Raw genomic sequence first — 20883 nt, 5'->3', positions numbered from 1 at the left:
CAGATTTTATTGAAACTTAAAAAGAAGTTCATTGTTTCAATTTTATTATTTTAAAATAACTCGTTAAAGTCACCGTGACTCATGAAGGTGTTAACGGATTGACTCCATTAACGATCTCGATCAAGATAATTCCAATAAGAATAACTACATATCCTTTCATTATAGGCAACCAATATTTCTTTGCTAGTGTACAGGTTGCATAAACGCTAAGGAATGTTATAGATCATAAACGGGATATATGTATTGTCACCTTTAAAATCACCGTTATCCGTGAAAATGTTAATGAATTGACTCCATTAACGATCTCGATCAAGATAATTCCAATAAGAATAACTACATATCCTTTCATTATAGGCAACCAACATTTCTTTGCTAGTGTACAGGTTGCATAAACGCTAAGGAATGTTATAGATCATAAACGGGATATACTGTATGTATTGTCACCTCTAAAGCCACCGTTACCCATGAAAATGTTAATGGATTGACTCCATTAACAATCTCGATCAAGATAATTCCAATTAGAATAACTACATATCCTTGCATTATATGCAACCAACATTTCTTCGCTAGTGCAAAGATTACATAAACGCTAAGGAATGGTATAGACCATAAACGGGATATACTGTATGTATTGTCACCTTTAAAGCCACCGTTACCCATGAAAATGTTAATGGATTGACTCCATTAACGATCTCGAACAAGATAATTCAAATAAGAATAACTACATATCCTTGCATTAGGGGCAACTAACATTTCTTTGCTAGTGTACAGGTTGCATAAACGCTAAGGAGTGTTATAGATCATAAACGGGATATATGTATTGTCACCTTTAAAATCACCGTTATCCGTGAAAATGTTAATGAATTGACTCCATTAATAATCTCGATCAAGATAATTCCGATAAGAATAACTACATATCATTGCATTATAGGCAACCAATATTTCTTTGCTAGTGTACAGGTTGCATAAACGCTAAGGAATGTTATAGATCATAAACGGGATATATGTATTGTCACCTTTAAAGTCACCGTTATCCGTGAAAATGTTAATGGATTGACTCCATTAACGATCTCCATCAAGATAATTCCAATAAGAATAACTACATATCCTTTCATTATAGGCAACCAATATTTCTTTGCTAGTGTACAGGTTGCATAAACGCTAAGGAATGTTATAGATCATAAACGGGATATATGTATTGTCACCTTTAAAATCACCGTTATCCGTGAAAATGTTAATGAATTGACTCCATTAACGATCTCGATCAAGATAATTCCAATAAGAATAACTACATATCCTTGCACTATAGGCAACCAACATTTCTTTGCTAGTGTACAGGTTGCATAAACGCTAAGGAATGTTATAGATCATAAACGGGATATATGTATTGTCACCTTTAAAATCACCGTTATCCGTGAAAATGTTAATGAATTGACTCCATTAACAATCTCGATCAAGATAATTCCAATAAGAATAACTACATATCCTTTCATTATAGGCAACCAACATTTTTTTGCTAGTGTACAGGTTGCATAAACGCTAAGGAATGTTATAGATCATAAACGGGATATATGTATTGTCACCTTTAAAGTCACCGTTATCCGTGAAAATGTTAATGGATTGACTCCATTAACGATCTCCATCAAGATAATTCCAATAAGAATAACTACATATCCTTTCATTATAGGCAACCAATATTTCTTTGCTAGTGTACAGGTTGCATAAACGCTAAGGAATGTTATAGATCATAAACGGGATATATGTATTGTCACCTTTAAAGTCACCGTTATCCGTGAAAATGTTAATGGATTGACTCCATTAACGATCTCGATCAAGATAATTCCAATAAGAATAACTACATATCCTTTCATTATAGGCAACCAATATTTCTTTGCTAGTGTACAGGTTGCATAAACGCTAAGGAATGTTATAGATCATAAACGGGATATATGTATTGTCACCTTTAAAATCACCGTTATACGTGAAAATGTTAATGAATTGACTCCATTAACGATCTCGATCAAGATAATTCCAATAAGAATAACTACATATCCTTGCACTATAGGCAACCAACATTTTTTTGCTAGTGTACAGGTTGCATAAACGCTAAGGAATGTTATAGATCATAAACGGGATATATGTATTGTCACCTTTAATGTCACCGTTATCCGTGAAAATGTTAATGGATTGATTCCATTAACGATCTCGATCAAGATAATTCCAATAAGAATAACTACATATCCTTTCATTATAGGCAACCAACATTTTTTTGCTAGTGTACAGGTTGCATAAACGCTAAGGAATGTTATAGATCAGCGTTTCCCAACCGGTGTGCCGCGGCACAGTGGTGTGCCGCGAATGGGTCGCTGGTGTGCCGCGAGATAATCGGAACAAAATTATTAATTCTATAGCAATCAAATTGCAAGACATACAGAAAAAGGTATATTTGTATTTCAAATTACTACTATTAATCTAAAATTTAAAGTTTCATACTGTGTTACTTTTCTGTACATTTCTAATTTTGAAAAAAAAAGTATTTGTTATCATTGTTATGACCATTATTGCTTCTTTATTGTTGCAGACTATTTCGTAACTTGAAATTTTAAAATATTATTCAATCCTTCCGGCAAAGTAAACATGCATACGAATTACCTATATTTGTGTTTTAAAAGTAAAAGATATTCGTTTGTTCGTTCGTTATTTAGTGATCCTCCTTCTTAATGAAAGGTTGGATACAGTTTTCGAAAAAAAAATGTATTTTTAACAACTTGAGCCCTGTATCTGATTGTAATTGTTTTCTATTTTTAAATTAAAATGAAAAATAAGCATAATGATTTACCACGGGGAAAAAACAGTGGTCTAGCTTTCTTCTCTGTGAGAAGGATGTCAGTAATCAGAAAAAAATACTACAGTATTTTATATTTTCAAATAATAATAATAATAATAATAATAATAATAATAATAATAATAATAATAATAATATGTGTGCCGCGAGAATTCAAGTTACCCTGAAGTGTGCCGCAAGTTGAAAAAGGTTGGGAAACGCTGTTATAGATCATAAACGGGATATATGTATTGTCACCTTTAAAATCACCGTTATCCGTGAAAATGTTAATGAATTGACTCCATTAACAATCTCGATCAAGATAATTCCAATAAGAATAACTACATATCCTTTCATTATAGGCAACCAATATTTCTTTGCTAGTGTACAGGTTGCATAAACGCTAAGGAATGTTATAGATCATAAACAGGATATATGTATTGTCACCTTTAAAATCACCGTTATCCGTGAAAATGTTAATGAATTGACTCCATTAACAATCTCGATCAAGATAATTCCAATAAGAATAACTACATATCCTTTCATTATAGGCAACCAACATTTCTTTGCTAGTGTACAGGTTGCATAAACGTTAAGGAATGTTATAGATCATAAACGGGATATATGTATTGTCACCTTTAAAATCACCGTTATCCGTGAAAATGTTAATGAATTGACTCCATTAACGATCTCGATCAAGATAATTCCAATAAGAATAACTACATATCCTTGCACTATAGGCAACCAACATTTCTTTGCTAGTGTACAGGTTGCATAAACGCTAAGGAATGTTATAGATCATAAACGGGATATATGTATTGTCACCTTTAAAATCACCGTTATCCGTGAAAATGTTAATGAATTGACTCCATTAACGATCTCGATCAAGATAATTCCAATAAGAATAACTACATATCCTTGCACTATAGGCAACCAATATTTCTTTGCTAGTGTACAGGTTGCATAAACGCTAAGGAATGTTATAGATCATAAACGGGATATATGTATTGTCACCTTTAAAATCACCGTTATCCGTGAAAATGTTAATGAATTGACTCCATTAACAATCTCGATCAAGATAATTCCAATAAGAATAACTACATATCCTTTCATTATAGGCAACCAACATTTTTTTGCTAGTGTACAGGTTGCATAAACGCTAAGGAATGTTATAGATCATAAACGGGATATATGTATTGTCACCTTTAATGTCACCGTTATCCGTGAAAATGTTAATGGATTGATTCCATTAACAATCTCGATCAAGATAATTCCAATAAGAATAACTACATATCCTTTCATTATAGGCAACCAACATTTTTTTGCTAGTGTACAGGTTGCATAAACGCTAAGGAATGTTATAGATCAGCGTTTCCCAACCGGTGTGCCGCGGCACAGTGGTGTGCCGCGAATGGGTCGCTGGTGTGCCGCGAGATAATCGGAACAAAATTATTAATTCTATAGCAATCAAATTGCAAGACATACAGAAAAAGGTATATTTGTATTTCAAATTACTACTATTAATCTAAAATTTAAAGTTTCATACTGTGTTACTTTTCTGTACATTTCTAATTTTGAAAAAAAAAAAGTATTTGTTATCATTGTTATGACCATTATTGCTTCTTTATTGTTGCAGACTATTTCGTAACTTGAAATTTTAAAATATTATTCAATCCTTCCGGCAAAGTAAACATGCATACGAATTACCTATATTTGTGTTTTAAAAGTAAAAGATATTCGTTTGTTCGTTCGTTATTTAGTGATCCTCCTTCTTAATGAAAGGTTGGATACAGTTTTCGAAAAAAAATGTATTTTTAACAACTTGAGCCCTGTATCTGATTGTAATTGTTTTCTATTTTTAAATTAAAATGAAAAATAAGCATAATGATTTACCACGGGGAAAAAACAGTGGTCTAGCTTTCTTCTCTGTGAGAAGGATGTCAGTAATCAGAAAAAAATACTACAGTATTTTATATTTTCAAATAATAATAATAATAATAATAATAATAATAATAATAATAATAATAATAATAATAATAATAATAATAATATGTGTGCCGCGAGAATTCAAGTTACCCTGAAGTGTGCCGCAAGTTGAAAAAGGTTGGGAAACGCTGTTATAGATCATAAACGGGATATATGTATTGTCACCTTTAAAATCACCGTTATCCGTGAAAATGTTAATGAATTGACTCCATTAACAATCTCGATCAAGATAATTCCAATAAGAATAACTACATATCCTTTCATTATAGGCAACCAATATTTCTTTGCTAGTGTACAGGTTGCATAAACGCTAAGGAATGTTATAGATCATAAACAGGATATATGTATTGTCACCTTTAAAATCACCGTTATCCGTGAAAATGTTAATGAATTGACTCCATTAACAATCTCGATCAAGATAATTCCAATAAGAATAACTACATATCCTTTCATTATAGGCAACCAATATTTCTTTGCTAGTGTACAGGTTGCATAAACGTTAAGGAATGTTATAGATCATAAACGGGATATATGTATTGTCACCTTTAAAATCACCGTTATCCGTGAAAATGTTAATGAATTGACTCCATTAACGATCTCGATCAAGATAATTCCAATAAGAATAACTACATATCCTTGCACTATAGGCAACCAACATTTCTTTGCTAGTGTACAGGTTGCATAAACGCTAAGGAATGTTATAGATCATAAACGGGATATATGTATTGTCACCTTTAATGTCACCGTTATCCGTGAAAATGTTAATGGATTGATTCCATTAACGATCTCGATCAAGATAATTCCAATAAGAATAACTACATATCCTTGCACTATAGGCAACCAACATTTCTTTGCTAGTGTACAGGTTGCATAAACGCTAAGGAATGTTATAGATCATAAACGGGATATATGTATTGTCACCTTTAAAATCACCGTTATCCGTGAAAATGTTAATGAATTGACTCCATTAACAATCTCGATCAAGATAATTCCAATAAGAATAACTACATATCCTTTCATTATAGGCAACCAACATTTTTTTGCTATTGTACAGGTTGCATAAACGCTAAGGAATGTTATAGATCATAAACGGGATATATGTATTGTCACCTTTAAAATCACCGTTATCCGTGAAAATGTTAATGAATTGACTCCATTAACGATCTCGATCAAGATAATTCCAATAAGAATAACTACATATCCTTTCATTATAGGCAACCAATATTTCTTTGCTAGTGTACAGGTTGCATAAACGCTAAGGAATGTTATAGATCATAAACGGGATATATGTATTGTCACCTTTAATGTCACCGTTATCCGTGAAAATGTTAATGAATTGACTCCATTAACAATCTCGATCAAGATAATTCCAATAAGAATAACTACATATCATTGCATTATAGGCAACCAGCATTTCTTTGCTAGTGTACAGATTGCATAAACGCTAAGGAATGTTATAGATCATAAACGGGATATATGTATTGGCACTTTTAATGTCACCGTTATCCGTGAAAATGTTAATGGATTGATTCCATTAACGATCTCGATCAAGATAATTCCAATAAGAATAACTACATATCCTTGCACTATAGGCAACCAACATTTCTTTGCTAGTGTACAGGTTGCATAAACGCTAAGGAATGTTATAGATCATAAACGGGATATATGTATTGTCACCTTTAAAATCACCGTTATCCGTGAAAATGTTAATGAATTGACTCCATTAACAATCTCGATCAAGATAATTCCAATAAGAATAACTACATATCATTGCATTCCATTAACGAACTCATCCGAGATAATTACTCTGGCTTATCTATTGCTTAAAACATAATTTTAAAATGCCCTTTCGTTTAAGAGTTATTATGTGTAGTAACATATATATGTGCTATCATTACAATCTTATAAAGCCCAATAGCGTGATTGTAATATAATTATCTTCCTCTCACGCAGAGAACAAATGTAAATAAGTTGCTTCTTCCAATACAAAATATTGATAAGCTACATATTCATCGTACGATTACCATGCTCCGTAAATCAAAATAAGTGACATTGAAGTTAACGTTTTCAGATGCAATGGGGAAATCGATTGTCTCCTTTTGCAAGTGTACGTCTTCCTCCAGTAGTTACCATAGATTGAAAATGCGTATTCTCTGTCTGTTTCAGTTGTTTTAGTCTCTCATTAAAGAGAAGCCTCTGGACGCAATTAGTCTAAATAAAATCTTAGATGAATTTTTTTTCTAAACTGTCAGTAAACATCGTTTTTTCTTTTTAAGAAACATATAGAGAAAGTTGTCTTCTAATACTTTTTTTTATGGTTTCTCCCGTTTCTCCGAAACACCCACATTCACGTGATTAACCGGTTGTTGTTACTTGTTGCATGAAGAAACGATTATACCTTCACTTCTTCTTCCCCTTTCACCAAGACGACAGCATCTCCGATGACCTCTTGAACTTTCTCTCTTCTCAAGCAAATGCTGTCAGTGTTTATCCTGAAATTATGGTAGAAGCGCAACAAGATTTTTTTGTTTTATTCCCTAAAAATTGTGCACAACTTCTTTATATGTATAAAGAATAATAACCAGCATATTATATTAATGCAAAAAGTCCTCTACACGTTCCATACTATTGTTAGTTTTTTTAATGTTCTTAATTTCTTTGAATTCCTTTGAACATCAAAGGATTCACAAGACAGTTCTAGAAATTGTCCTTTTCCACTGATGATGCAAATTCGTAATTGTCACAGAAAGAATTTGAGATCTCATATTTCCCCTATAGTAAATTTTTAAGTAAAAATATCTCTGAACTAAAGAAGTATCTCCGTACTAAAGAAAAATATCTCTGCACTAAATAAAAGTATCTCTGTACTAAATAAAAGTATCTCTGTACTAAGTAAAAATATCTCTGAACTAAAGAAGTATCTATGTACTAAAGAAAAATATCTCTGTACTAAATAAAAGTATCTCTGTACTAAATAAAAGTATCTCTGTACTAAGTAAAAATATCTCTGAACTAAAGAAGTATCTCCGTACTAAAGAAAAATATCTCTGCACTAAATAAAAGTATCTCTGTACTAAATACAAGTATCTCTGTACTAAGTAAAAATATCTCTGAACTAAAGAAGTATCTCTGTACTAAAGAAAAATATATCTGCACTAAATAAAAGTATCCCTGTACTAAATAAAAGTATCTCTGTACTAAGTAAAAATATCTCTGAACTAAAGAAGTATCTCCGTACTAAAGAAAAATATCTCTGCACTAAATAAAAGTATCTCTGTACTAAATAAAAGTATCTCTGTACTAAGTAAAAATATCTCTGAACTAAAGAAGTATCTATGTACTAAAGAAAAATATCTCTGTACTAAATAAAAGTATCTCTGTACTAAATAAAAGTATCTCTGTACTAAGTAAAAATTTCTCTGAACTAAAGAAGTATCTATGTACTAAAGAAAAATATCTCTGCACTAAATAAAAGTATCTCTGTACTAAATAAAAGTATCTCTGTACTAAGTAAAAATATCTCTGAACTAAAGAAGTATCTATGTACTAAAGAAAAATATCTGTACTAAATAAAAGTATCTCTGTACTAAATAAAAGTATCTCTGTACTAAGTAAAAATATCTCTGAACTAAAGAAGTATCTATGTACTAAAGAAAAATATCTGTACTAAATAAAAGTATCTATGTACTAAATAAAAGTATCTCTGTACTAAGTAAAAATATCTCTGAACTAAAGAAATATCTCTGTACTAAAGAAAAATATCTCTGTACTAAATAAAAGTATCTCTGTACTAAATAAAAGTATCTCTGTACTAAGTAAAAATATCTCTGAACTAAAGAAATATCTCTGTACTAAAGAAAAATATCTCTGTACTAAATAAAAGTATCTCTGTACTAAATAAAAGTATCTCTGTACTAAGTAAAAGTATCTCTTTACTAAATAAAAGCATCGTCCCGTGTGAGATAAGTCTCTACATGTCGAATCTTGTTCTTCTTGATACCCCAAATGCCAGTATCTTGGAAATTATTGTATAATCTGTGTTTATCTATTTATTTTGCTCTATAACAGGAACAAAGTCATAAATATAGTGTCTCCTCAACTATTTGATTACATAAACCATTCTTTAAACGAAGCACAACTATTTGTTTATTTATTTATGTTTAAAAATGAGATAGTTTGTAACAAAAGGGTAAAACTCAGTAACATTAATTAAAGTAAACGTATTTAGTAGTATATTTTCAAAATCTTATACAATATGTTCAAAAAGAATCATTTGATCAAATGGTTGACTTTAATGAAGCTACATCCACTTCCTGATTAATATTGTAGATGGCCACGCTAGGTACAAAGGATTGTTTGAATTCTTCGAGACATCGATTGCGCAAAGTGTGCACGTGTTGAAGCTGGAATACGTAGTGCTTCAGGCAGTTTCTGTGCACCGACAGAATTCGTCCGGTGTTGCATAGTCGCATACCTGCGAAAATAAGGATTTTTGACCTTAACCAAAACTGTTCAATTGAGTGAAGTCAGCGGATTTTGGAGACTACTCCACCAAATGAAATCCTTGACATCGGAGCTATTGAGGGAGCACCTTTAATGCGCTTCGGGTTGTTATATTGTTTATAGATAACGTCCGGCTGCCACTGCTCGAGATTACCCAGACGCTTAATGTAAAGTACTTTATGTAAAGAAAACAATGAAATTTTCTTTTAAAAATCCTGATGTATGCCTCGACAAAATGTGTGAATCTCAGATTTGTCCAATGTTGTCAGATATTTAGAAGGTTACCAAAATAGTGGAATCACGTGAAGGAAACGCAACTTACTTTCATAAGGCGTAGGGTATCCGTTTATCTGTCGAAAAGTTCTGATTCGTTGTGGAGTGTAGGCATATAAGCCATGAATGGTTTTCAGAGGCTTCACGCAAGGGCGCCGATCCTAAGAGGGCCGAGGAGGTCCGGATCCCCCCACCTTTTGTATTTATGAGTATACAATATTTGGCACAATTTAAGTGCAATTTGTCTTAAAATCTTCATATATATATATATACCTTCTGCATCTGAATGCCCCCCCCCCCAAATTTACAGAGAAATCGGCGCCCTTGGCCTTACATATTCTAGAACTCAGTTTCATCAACGAGAATGGAGGAGGTTGTCTGCTCCGCACTGAAGGAATTAGACGGGCCAGCGGATGAGTCATAGTTTGTTTCGATGTTCATGGAACTATCCCTTAACACCTCCTGTAGTGTAAATTGACGCATTTCTATCCTGGGAAAGCGCATCATTGGCCGGAAACAACATCCGGGTCATTGGACATTTGCACATGGTCACCTTTATCCTAATTAGTAGAGCAACCCAAAAGCATAACAGCCAAGGGGACCAGACGTCCCGTTTTAGCCGGGACAGTCCCTTTTTTCCACCGTTGTCCCTTTTTATCTGATTCTCAAACGGGACGCCTAAATGTCCCGTTTTTAAGCAAAAATGACGCAGGTGTCAAGTAATTATTATTCAAAATATAAATGGCCAATGCAAATTCTACACTCTTCCGTACCAACACTGATTGGGAAGGTTCAGAATTAAGTGTTCTGTGCTTCAAGTGGAAATTGAGTTGGAATTCTGAGTGTTCAAGTTGTTAAAAGTATTGTTGGGTTGTACTTAAGTTAGAAACGATGTGTTATCATTCTTACTTGTATATTTTGTAAATTGAAAACACTGCTGAGTCCCAAAATGCAATGTGGATGTCCGATATATATATATATATATATATATATATATATATATATATATATATATATATATATATATATATATATATATATATATATATATATATATATATATATATATATATAAACTCCCCCGGTCGCCGATTCGTATGCGTCCCGTTTTTGAAAGTAAAAGTTCTGGTCACCTTGATAAGAGCGATTTACAAATATGGTTGGTACCTTGAATATGGTTGTGGTTGTCTAAAGGTCCAGAAGAAACTAATTTTAAAAGCATAGTAAAGCATAATTTAAGAAAATAAAGCATAAAAAATAATTTAAAATATATAGCACATTTTTTAAAAAAAATCTCTTTACAAGTTTAACATACTGTATTAATATTTTTTAAAACCAATATTTACAATACAAAATCATTGAGAACAACAATGCAACAAATGCAACAATGATAAACTTATTTTTATTTCTGTAAACTTTTTGGTGTAATCTTTTGTGGAGAAAAGAAAAAAAGAAGAAACTTCCGCCAACAATGAATAATACATAAGAACTCCACAGAGCACCTTCTCTACATTTTGGTGGCATCTTTTACTGCCCCTTTCTGTATATATACACCTCTAAGGCGGACACAAGTAATAAAAAAAACTGACTCGAGTAAACATATCTCTTTACAGTGCATTAAGTATTAAGTTGATTAAATATGAAAGAAACTGGTTGCATAAAATATTAATAAATAGATCAATATACTTAGAATATTTAATGTATAGTAAATATTATGCATTATATACGATTAATGTAAAACAATGATTGAAATTAAGAATAAAGCATAATAAAGCATAATTTGAAAAATAATAAAGCATAATTAAACAAAAAATAAATCATAATGTGGGTTGCTCTACTAATTACCCTTGTCATTAATTCGTCCTATAAGTGTAATTACAGGACCCACAGTGTACCATCAAACTTCGGCCCACAGCAATACAGAGCCCCCCACCATTTTCATTGCAAGAAGAAGGTAGTCCGGAACATAACCCTTCTTTGGACATCTGCCTTACATAAAAATGTCCTGTTGCTTAATAGGACCTATAAGGTGGAAAAGGACTAATTGTATCATATTACGCAGGGAGCAATAAAGAATTTAAGGCTGTGTTCTAGATCGCAATAGAGCAGCAGGAATCTGTCACAACAAATCTCTCGACTTGTTATTGTCTCGTCGGTTGCAATAACCAACATATTGCCATTTTTTCCCTAAATTACGTTGTAAAGCGTTTGTGTGCATCTGTATCTAATTTCCCAGTTTTTATTTAACTTCGACTTTATACGAGATCGCGGTTTGTTAATTAGAAGTATTAGGTTGGACAAAAGAAGAAACTAATTTTCTTTAAAAAAACAAAAATTTTTGGTTTTGAAGACTTTTATTTCCGAAAAGAAATTAAACAGAAAAAACAAATAATTTCAATGCGTGTGTGTAGATATGATATCCTGGGAGGGACGTATATATATTCTAGGGGGCTGAGGCCCCCTAGAATGTGCCTGAATTCAACACTGTGCGTTTCTAATTATCAATGGTCCAATTTGCATTTCTCGCACCATTTTCTACGCACTAACGAGTTGTTCACGATGATTAGTGATTTGCAAACTGTAACCCGACGGCAGTCCGATGTCCTAGTTGTGCAACTTGGATCCAATAGGTTGTTTCAGGTTTTAATTAAGTTCTGCACTTACTTCTGCTGTTTTCTCTCAAGATCCTTATTATTTTGCCCTAAGGCGTGGGGTCGTCACACCATGGATAAGTCACAGGCCACCTCAGATACACTTGAACAAGACTAACCGTTCATCTACAACTTGGCGTCTTTGAAATCCAGAGATGTCTTCCATTATGTGTAACCACTGCCTGTTCGCTTCAACGCACACATCTGTTCTACCCCTTCTGATGTACTACAAACTATCACCTAGCACATCGCTAAGAACGAGCAGGTGCTGCATATACATTCTCAATTTTATTACCTCTCACATCTTACGAGTTACAAACTACAGGTATTCCCATTCTTTTGATAACGGTCTGTAAGTGTTTAGAATTGTTTACATTTCGGATTTGTCTTATATTTTCGATATGCGCAAGACTGAGCAAATACATAGTCTTGCATAATGTGTTGGATTGTACGACCTCTCAATTCAGCCATCAGAACTGTTTCATTATATTTGAATCATTGCATAGGAGAGTGATGTACGATGAATAACGATTATTATGGTGAACTTCAGAAACCTGCAACACATTCTACCTCAAGTCATGATTATTTACCTCAATTGTTCCAAGCATAGGAAAAAAGTTAACGTCGAAATCATCCTCTTTTCTTTTAATACACATCCAGAATTACCAAAGTGATAGAAATACTTTTTTAAAAAGTGCAACTTATCCTATTAGTAAGGCATTTGCGTTGAACCACCTTTCGCCCTCAGAACAGCTCTGATGCGACGTAGCATGAAGTCATAGAGGTAGTGAATGGTAGCAAGTGGCATATTACACCATTCCGCGTGCAGTGGTCACTCAGTTACTTGAGAGGATGGAAGCGGAAATCTACGACAGTTTCCTATCTGAGAAACAGACCACAGATCTTCAATTATATTCAGGTCCGAGGATTGGGCGAGTCAGAGAAGGTGTTCAACTACTTCCTGTTGTCCATCAAACCATGTCGCAGCTGCTTCAAATATGCAAGAGGATGTATTATCATTGTAGATCTTCGCGTCATTGCTCGGAAACAAAAGTCACTGTCATATTTCACACTTGGACAGACACATTGCAAAACATACGCTTCTTTGGGCATCCGCCACACATAAACATGGCCCAAGCTCATGGTTTCAAATAAGGTGAACACTCTTCCGACCATATCACCCATTTCTAGTCATCAGTGGTGCGTGCTCCATGTTCACGACACCTTTGACGTTATGCTAAAGAGTTATGATGACTTATCAGCGGTTTCAGCCCGCAACCTGGACCTGTATATTCATATCATGCAACTCGTGACGGACTATGATAGTCGACACTAACAGTGGAAGGTGCTGCTTGAGTTCATCCGCCATTTGCACCGCAATCGCACGATCTTCAGAATGACAATCTACTTTCCTACTCGGCGGAACCTGTCACTGAGAGTTTTCTTCCGACCGTTGTTCCTCTTCGCAACTATTGTTTTTCTGTGAATTTTGTAGGCTCTAATCATCTTTCCAATGTCCCCCGCGACACGCCGAACACACTTTTCATTTTCGTCATGCTCGCACCACGTAACCTAGCGCCAACAATTTGCCTTCTTTGGAAATCAGAGAGATCGACAACTTTACCATCTTATTGTCTGCTCACTTCTGTACATACTGCCGTTCTGCTGCTCCTCACGTAGTACAGAGTTGCCCTAACATACCAACATCAACAGCTTGGTGCTGTGGTCGGCGCCTGGCTGTTGTCAACTCAGGTTATATGTTTTCAACCCAAGGTATCTCTATTATTTTGGTAACAACTGTAGCTGTAAATGTCATACTGAGAAGAACTACGGAACGTAGGATCTCCTTTTGATTTTCAAGTTTACATAAGTATAATAGTAATAATCTATTGTTATGATAAATGTATCCTTTTTGTCGGAGTACGACCTTGGCCTTCGTGCGCAGAATATGAATATGAAGTTCTACGTGAGCTATTGGCTGTTACCATGACAGGATGATAAAGAACATTAACATACTGGAAGATTGCTCGGTAATGTGGGTTGCCTACCACGTTAGGCCTTAGAGCAGTGCATTTTTACCGATGACAATTGTGGTCAGAAGAAATTATGTAAAACATATAATGATATTGGATGGTTGGCTGAAGTTCGCCACCTCTTTTCACTATCGAGGCTATGGACCGAACAGTTTAAGGGGGAATGAAAACCACTGTAATGTGTTCGAATTCTAATGTTCTTCCACCAGGAATCGAACCAGATCCCTGAGTAAGCTGGAGTCTAAGACAGCATATTTAGTTCCCTCTCTCCCCTTCCTTATATGTTACAGAGTAGATTAATTCGTGTACTGAAAGATCCCCATATGAATGTTTTTGCATTATATAATTTGCTTTTGCTTTTCTTGTGATCCTGCCGCATAAACGTATATTCAGTAATGAAACTATTGTGTAGCCGCGACTGGATGCTGGATACGTTATCAACAACAACTTAGTCTTTGTAACAATGTTTAAAAGTTTTATCAAAATAAAAATTTTATTCATACACTAAAATAGAATAACAACAGCAACAGATTGGGTAAGTTTAAATATATGTGAAATTACGCTTTTTTCGGGGGAAGATCCTGAAGTATAATCTAAGGGAACGAGATGTGTTAAACTGGCTCTAAATAGAACCCGTGGCTAGGCGCACTGAGAGCAATCGCCTTAACGAGTAGACAACGGGGAAGGCAACGAAAGGAATGCATCCCATTGTATAGATGTTAGATATATAGATGTATAGATGCTAGGGGCCGCGATGGCTCAGTGGTAGAGATTTCACCTCTGCGGTTCTTGGTTCGATACCAGCTCGCGCCAGGTGAACTTTGGGGTGAACAATCACCGTGTTCGTGTGTTTTCTCGGGATTCTCCCATTTCCTACTACTTTCTTCATCCCACCATTTCATTCATTTCTCATCATCACCGTATCTTTTAGCCTAGCTGGCATAACGGTGATACGTAAAACTTAAAAGATTTCATTTCATTTCATTAGATACTGCTCGTTTCGATTTAACCCAAAATACATGAGTTACTACCTTTCTCGAGTTTGAAGAAAATGTTCCGCGTCTGATGCAGCCTCTCGGGACTTTAAGATGTCCCGACTTTCATGTTTATTGATTAAAGTTGGTGACATTATTATTATTATTATTATTATTATTATTATTATTATTATTATTATTATTATTATTATTATTATTATTATTATTATTATTATTATTATTATTAAATTTTACTTATTTCTCAGTCATGGGTTTCATCAACATGATATTTCTCCTTGCACTCGTGCTTTCTTAATGTGACTTATTTACTTTTCTCAATAATCAGCATGTTTCGATTATATTCATATATTTTTAAACTTATTTTCTTATTTCTTTTCATCAAAATCTTGCTCATTATACAGGGTGTTTCAAAACAACACCGTCAACGTTTGGGAATTGACTCCTGACACCAAGATAAGACAAAAGATATAGACCAACCTGGGTGCACAAGTGCTTCCTTTCGGAGTTATAGGCTGCCGAAAACATAAAAAAAAAAGAACTTTAAAGCCCCATAGCTCTTAAACAATGGGACTTACCGTAGTCGGGTCAAAACTTCACTTAGGAATTAATATGTGCCCTAACCAAGTTTCAGAATCCTAAAGTACTCACGCAGCAATTTTTATAGACGGAGTTTGGCTACGAGCATATAGTTGGAAGTACTCACCAGCTACCTTTATAAAAATTGTTACGGAAGTACCGCAGAATTCTGAAACTTGGATATTTGGATAGCGTACATATTAGTTCCTAACCGAAGTCTTGACCCGACTACAGTAGGTCCCTTAGTTTTAGAGCTATGGGCATTTAAAATTCATTTTTTCATGTTTTCGGCAGCCTATAACTCCGAAAAGAAACATTTGTGCACCCAGGTTGGTCTATAGACGTACTTTTTGTCTTACCTTGGTGTTAGGAATGACCTCCCAAACGTCGGTGTTGTTTTGAAACACTCTATATTTTATTTTTATAAAATACTACATTCCCCCTTCCATACAACTTGGGCATAGCCGTGAGCAGTCAATTACAATGAAGAATTCCACTTTCTTCTGAAAACGCCTTGAACGCTCGGTAATCCTCTTTACTGATAGTTTGTTGTAACAAATTTGAGATTTGCATATATTTAACCATGTTTTGCTCATTTTCCTTGTATCAAAAATCGTCGACAGTTTACTAGTAATAAATATTCATAAAATATAATATAATTGTAAAATTCGTAGGGATTGAGTGTTGAGACAAGATTATTTTGAAATTTTGAATTTTTAAAATAGCACAAATATGAGATTTTTAAAATCTGGTTACTGAAAAAAATTAAATGCATAGAAAGGTATTTTACTCCTTCGTATCGAGCTAAAGGCTTTTATAAAGTCCAACATTGTCGACAAAAGATATAGACATATAGATATGCAACCCACGAAACGTCGGTGTTTATTTGGTTCCATATCAACTAGGGTTCGGTTAATCATATCTTATTGTAGTCAGCAATATTATTATACCTGTATATACTAAGGCAAGTCTAACTGTATATACAGGGTTGCCCAAAAGTAGGTATACACCCCTGGATTGATCTAGGTATAACATTCTTATATATGTGTTTATTTGCTTCGGCTGCTCCAAGCTTAAGGTATAAGTAAAAGGACATTAAGAATAAATAATAAAGAAACTAAGTCTACCTGATGGATAATAATAAGAAATTATATAAAATACAATGAGCTGATCAATACGGTAATGTATACCTACTTTTGGGCCACCTGTAATAAGGAAAAATTAATATCAACTTCATGTAATTTTATGCGTTTAGAAGGTTAAGAAGTTTCTACATAAGAAAGCATAAACAAATAATGAAATATTCATCAATTTAAAGAAATTTTATGCAGAATGCAAAATAAGTTACAGAAGATATGTACGTATATCTACAACAATGGATCATACTTTATAATTAGAGCTGTCCAAATGGCGGCCCGTCAAACCATTTTCTGCGGCCCACAAAGTTCTCACGATTTACGATTTTTATTACTGATAATATTTTCATTTATATTTATTTATTCTTTTAATGTTTCCACTCTCGAAATAAGGCATCCATTTAGCGCTTCTGAACAACAAAAAGGCGCGGGCATCCACAGCAACTCTAGGGTCGGTAAAGGAATTACAGGCAAGGCATCGTTGTGGAGAGGCAGATTACTTCAATAAACTAAACCAAACCAATACATCTGATCTTGCTTTGTAAAGCAGACCTTTTCTTCACCGAACTCTGCCTAGAAGATAAATAATTTAGCACACTTTCCAAGTTTCAGTCGTCTGACATTAGATTTTGAAATGGAAGAACTTGATTTTCCTGAGTTCTGTAGAAACATCGAGAGTATTATGAAAGAATTTACTACAAGATTCTCAGATTTTGACAAACTAAAAAACGACATTGCATTATTTACAAATCTATTTCCACCCAAACTAGCAGCTCGAACTTTGTGACTTTCAAGCTGATCCTATCTTTCAGACAAGGACAGAGAAAGAAGTACGATATTTTTCAGGCTACTTTCTAACGAACGTTATCCTAACTTTTGTGAGTTTTATCGGAAAATACTGTCAATATTTGCTAGTACTCATTTGTATGAAAGAGCATTTTTCACCATGAAAATTACGAAGAATCGCTTCAGAAGCTACCTTGGAGATTCTCCTCTTTTATATCTTCTGCGGCTCGCAACAACAGAAATGGTTGTACACTCATGTCCAAAATTATTGTCACATGTCTAAAAATATGTTGTTGCAGGAATATAATTTGATAACGAATTCGCACGGTATTCCTTATAATGTTAGTATGTGTATAATAGACAAAGACATGCATGTGGCAAATTTCAAGTCAAAAGAGCAGTAAATAACAACAATAAAACGAAAATGAAACTTACTTGTCCATTTAGCAACATTTTGTTTTACTCACTCTAATTTTCGTATTTATAATTCTTTTCCTACGAAATTTACCACAAATATACATTTCCCGATTATACACATAGTATCAGTATTAACGGTACCCTGCAAAATCATTATCAAAATCTATTCTTACTAGAAAACAATTATAGATATGCGACAATCATTTTGAACATAAGTGTACATATTACAGCCCTTGTAGATATGTTAATCACCCTCATTTGATGTAATATAAATGTAATATTTCAAATACATTTTTATATTTTTCTTTTGTAATAATAATAATAATAATAATAATAATAATAATAATAATAATAATAATAATAATAATAATAATAATAATAATAATAATATATTATTATTATTATTATTATTATTATTATTATTATTATTATTATTATTATTATTATTATTATTATTATTATTATTATTATTATTATTATTGGGGCTGCGGTGGCTCAGTGGTAGAGCGTTCACCTCTGGTGCTTGAAGTCCCGAGTTCGATCCCAGCCCCCGCCAAGTGAACTTTGTGGTGGACAAACACCGTGTTCGTGGGTTTTCTCGGGGTTCTCCCGTTTTTTTCCACTTTCTTCATTCCACCATTTCATTCATTACTCATCATCACCGTCTCATTTAGCCTAACCGGCATAACCGTGGGACGTAAAACTTAAAGATTTCATTTCATTTTTCATTATTATTATTATTATTATTATTATTATTATTATTATTATTATTATTATTATTATTATTATTATTATTATTATTAGCTGCGGCCCTCCACCTTACTAGTAAAGATGGTTATGGCTCTCATGCTTATTATAATTGGACACCACTGTTATAAAATATGACATTGTTAATGGAGGTTAAATTCTGGTTTGTAGTACAAAAATGACTTTGGCTCTAGCTAATACTTAATTGGGTATCCACACGATTCAATAACTAGATTGCACTGTTTTGGCAGGGAGTTTAGTAGGTTTTACAGCGGCTGTTCTTGAATACAATGTTGCCAGACGTTATTTGTTGCTTGAATTATCTGATTTCTTGTAGGTGTCCTTGCACGAACCTTCTAATCATGCCATAAATTTTCAATAGGGTTTAAGTTCGGTGAATTACCGAGCCAAGTAAATTATGTAACATGCCGTAAGGACAGAATAAAATCTTTTATAACTCTCCACTATGGAAAAGGGTAGAATCGTCTTGAAAAATGAAGGATTCACCGTCGAATAAATCTCTTCCCGAAGGAATCATTTTAGTCTGAAGAATCATTTTGCATATTTGTGCATTAACAACACAATCACAAATATGGATTCTACCGACACCATTGAAAGAAAAATATCCCCAAGTCATTACACTTGTGTGGTATTTCGAGGCTGTTACAGTATGGATAGGAGTATATTCTTCGCCCTGGCATGTAAATCATTTCCATTTTTTTTTCTCATCACTATGGAGTACTTAGCGCTATTGTTCACTAGTCCAATCCTTGTGAGCTTTGCCTATTCACACACATTATATGTTGTTTTTTGTGTAAGATATGGCTTCTTGGCAGTCCTGTCTGAACGCAAAGCCATCGATTTCACATTTTTTCCTATTTGCACGTGAACAAACATTGACACTAGATGTTTTCCGCTAACTCGTTATAATATCTTGTAATGACTGAAATCTCTCTGCAAGATACAACCACTACAATGCACTGTTCTATCTAGGAGAAGATTTCACTTTTCGACTACATCTGCCAATTCTTCCAGTTTTTATGCAACCTGCTTCCCGAATCTTAACCAGTGCCTACCTAGTGTGATTTTTATGCATTTTCAAAAGCCGCGCAAATTTCAGCATTGGTTTTGCCATACTCATTTAATGTTCGAATTTTACTGGCTTTTGCCAATACTTTGTGATACACCTTTCCCCATTCTCTGTCCGATGTAAATGAATTGCACTACTTTTCTTCTAGTTCAAACCGTACAAACGTTTATGAAAAAAGTATAAAATTGAATTTCAGAACTGACACCGAGCTTAACAACACGTTTGAGAACTTCAACACTCCATCTGTGTAATCCAGAATACCTGCACAATGAGAGTGGATGGAAAAATGATACTACATGATTCAGGGGTTCATTAAATAGTGAAGCACGGATCTCTTCGTAAGGTAGTCCGTGTCGGCCATGGAATTAACTTCTGGAGAAGCTGATTAGTGTTTCTTGTACGTCACATTTTGTAAAGTATCATCCATTTTTCGGGTATAGATAACTTCTACAACTTAATTTGCATTCTGCATAAAATTACCTTTAAATTGATGCATATTTCATTGTATGTTTATGCTTACCTTTGTAGAAATTCGTTATTAAACATTGAAAACGTATATATATATATATATATATATATATATATATATATATATATATATATATATATATATATATATATATATATATATATATATAATGTCTAGAAAGACTGACCACAGGCCATTTCGTCAAAAATAGTTCGGAGTTGGAGATTTCTGCTAACACGTATTGAATGTACTGTGGGAGCCAACTGTTTGAACTGCTGATGATAAGTTGGTGACCTTCGGGAACCGAGGAGCAGGGGTCAATTCAAATATTTTACGTAGAAATGTATGTCAAATGTGGTGGCATTCGAGATCTCATAAGCAAAAACGACTGCTAACG

General features: G+C 33.7%; 1 protein-coding gene across 2 annotated transcripts in view; it reads left to right on the top strand.

The window, feature by feature from the left end:
* Positions 1-20883, top strand: part of LOC145694448 (DNA oxidative demethylase ALKBH2-like) — an 859325-nt gene that overhangs the window by 335674 nt on the left and 502768 nt on the right. The gene's annotated exons all lie outside the window — the stretch shown is intronic.

Source organism: Thermobia domestica, chromosome 9 (genome assembly GCF_964235325.1).
Source record: "Thermobia domestica chromosome 9, izTheDome1.hap1.1, whole genome shotgun sequence".
Lineage (NCBI taxonomy): Eukaryota > Metazoa > Arthropoda > Insecta > Zygentoma > Lepismatidae > Thermobia > Thermobia domestica.
Note: the sequence above shows the minus strand (reverse complement) of the source record. Positions and strands in the feature narration are given on the sequence as shown.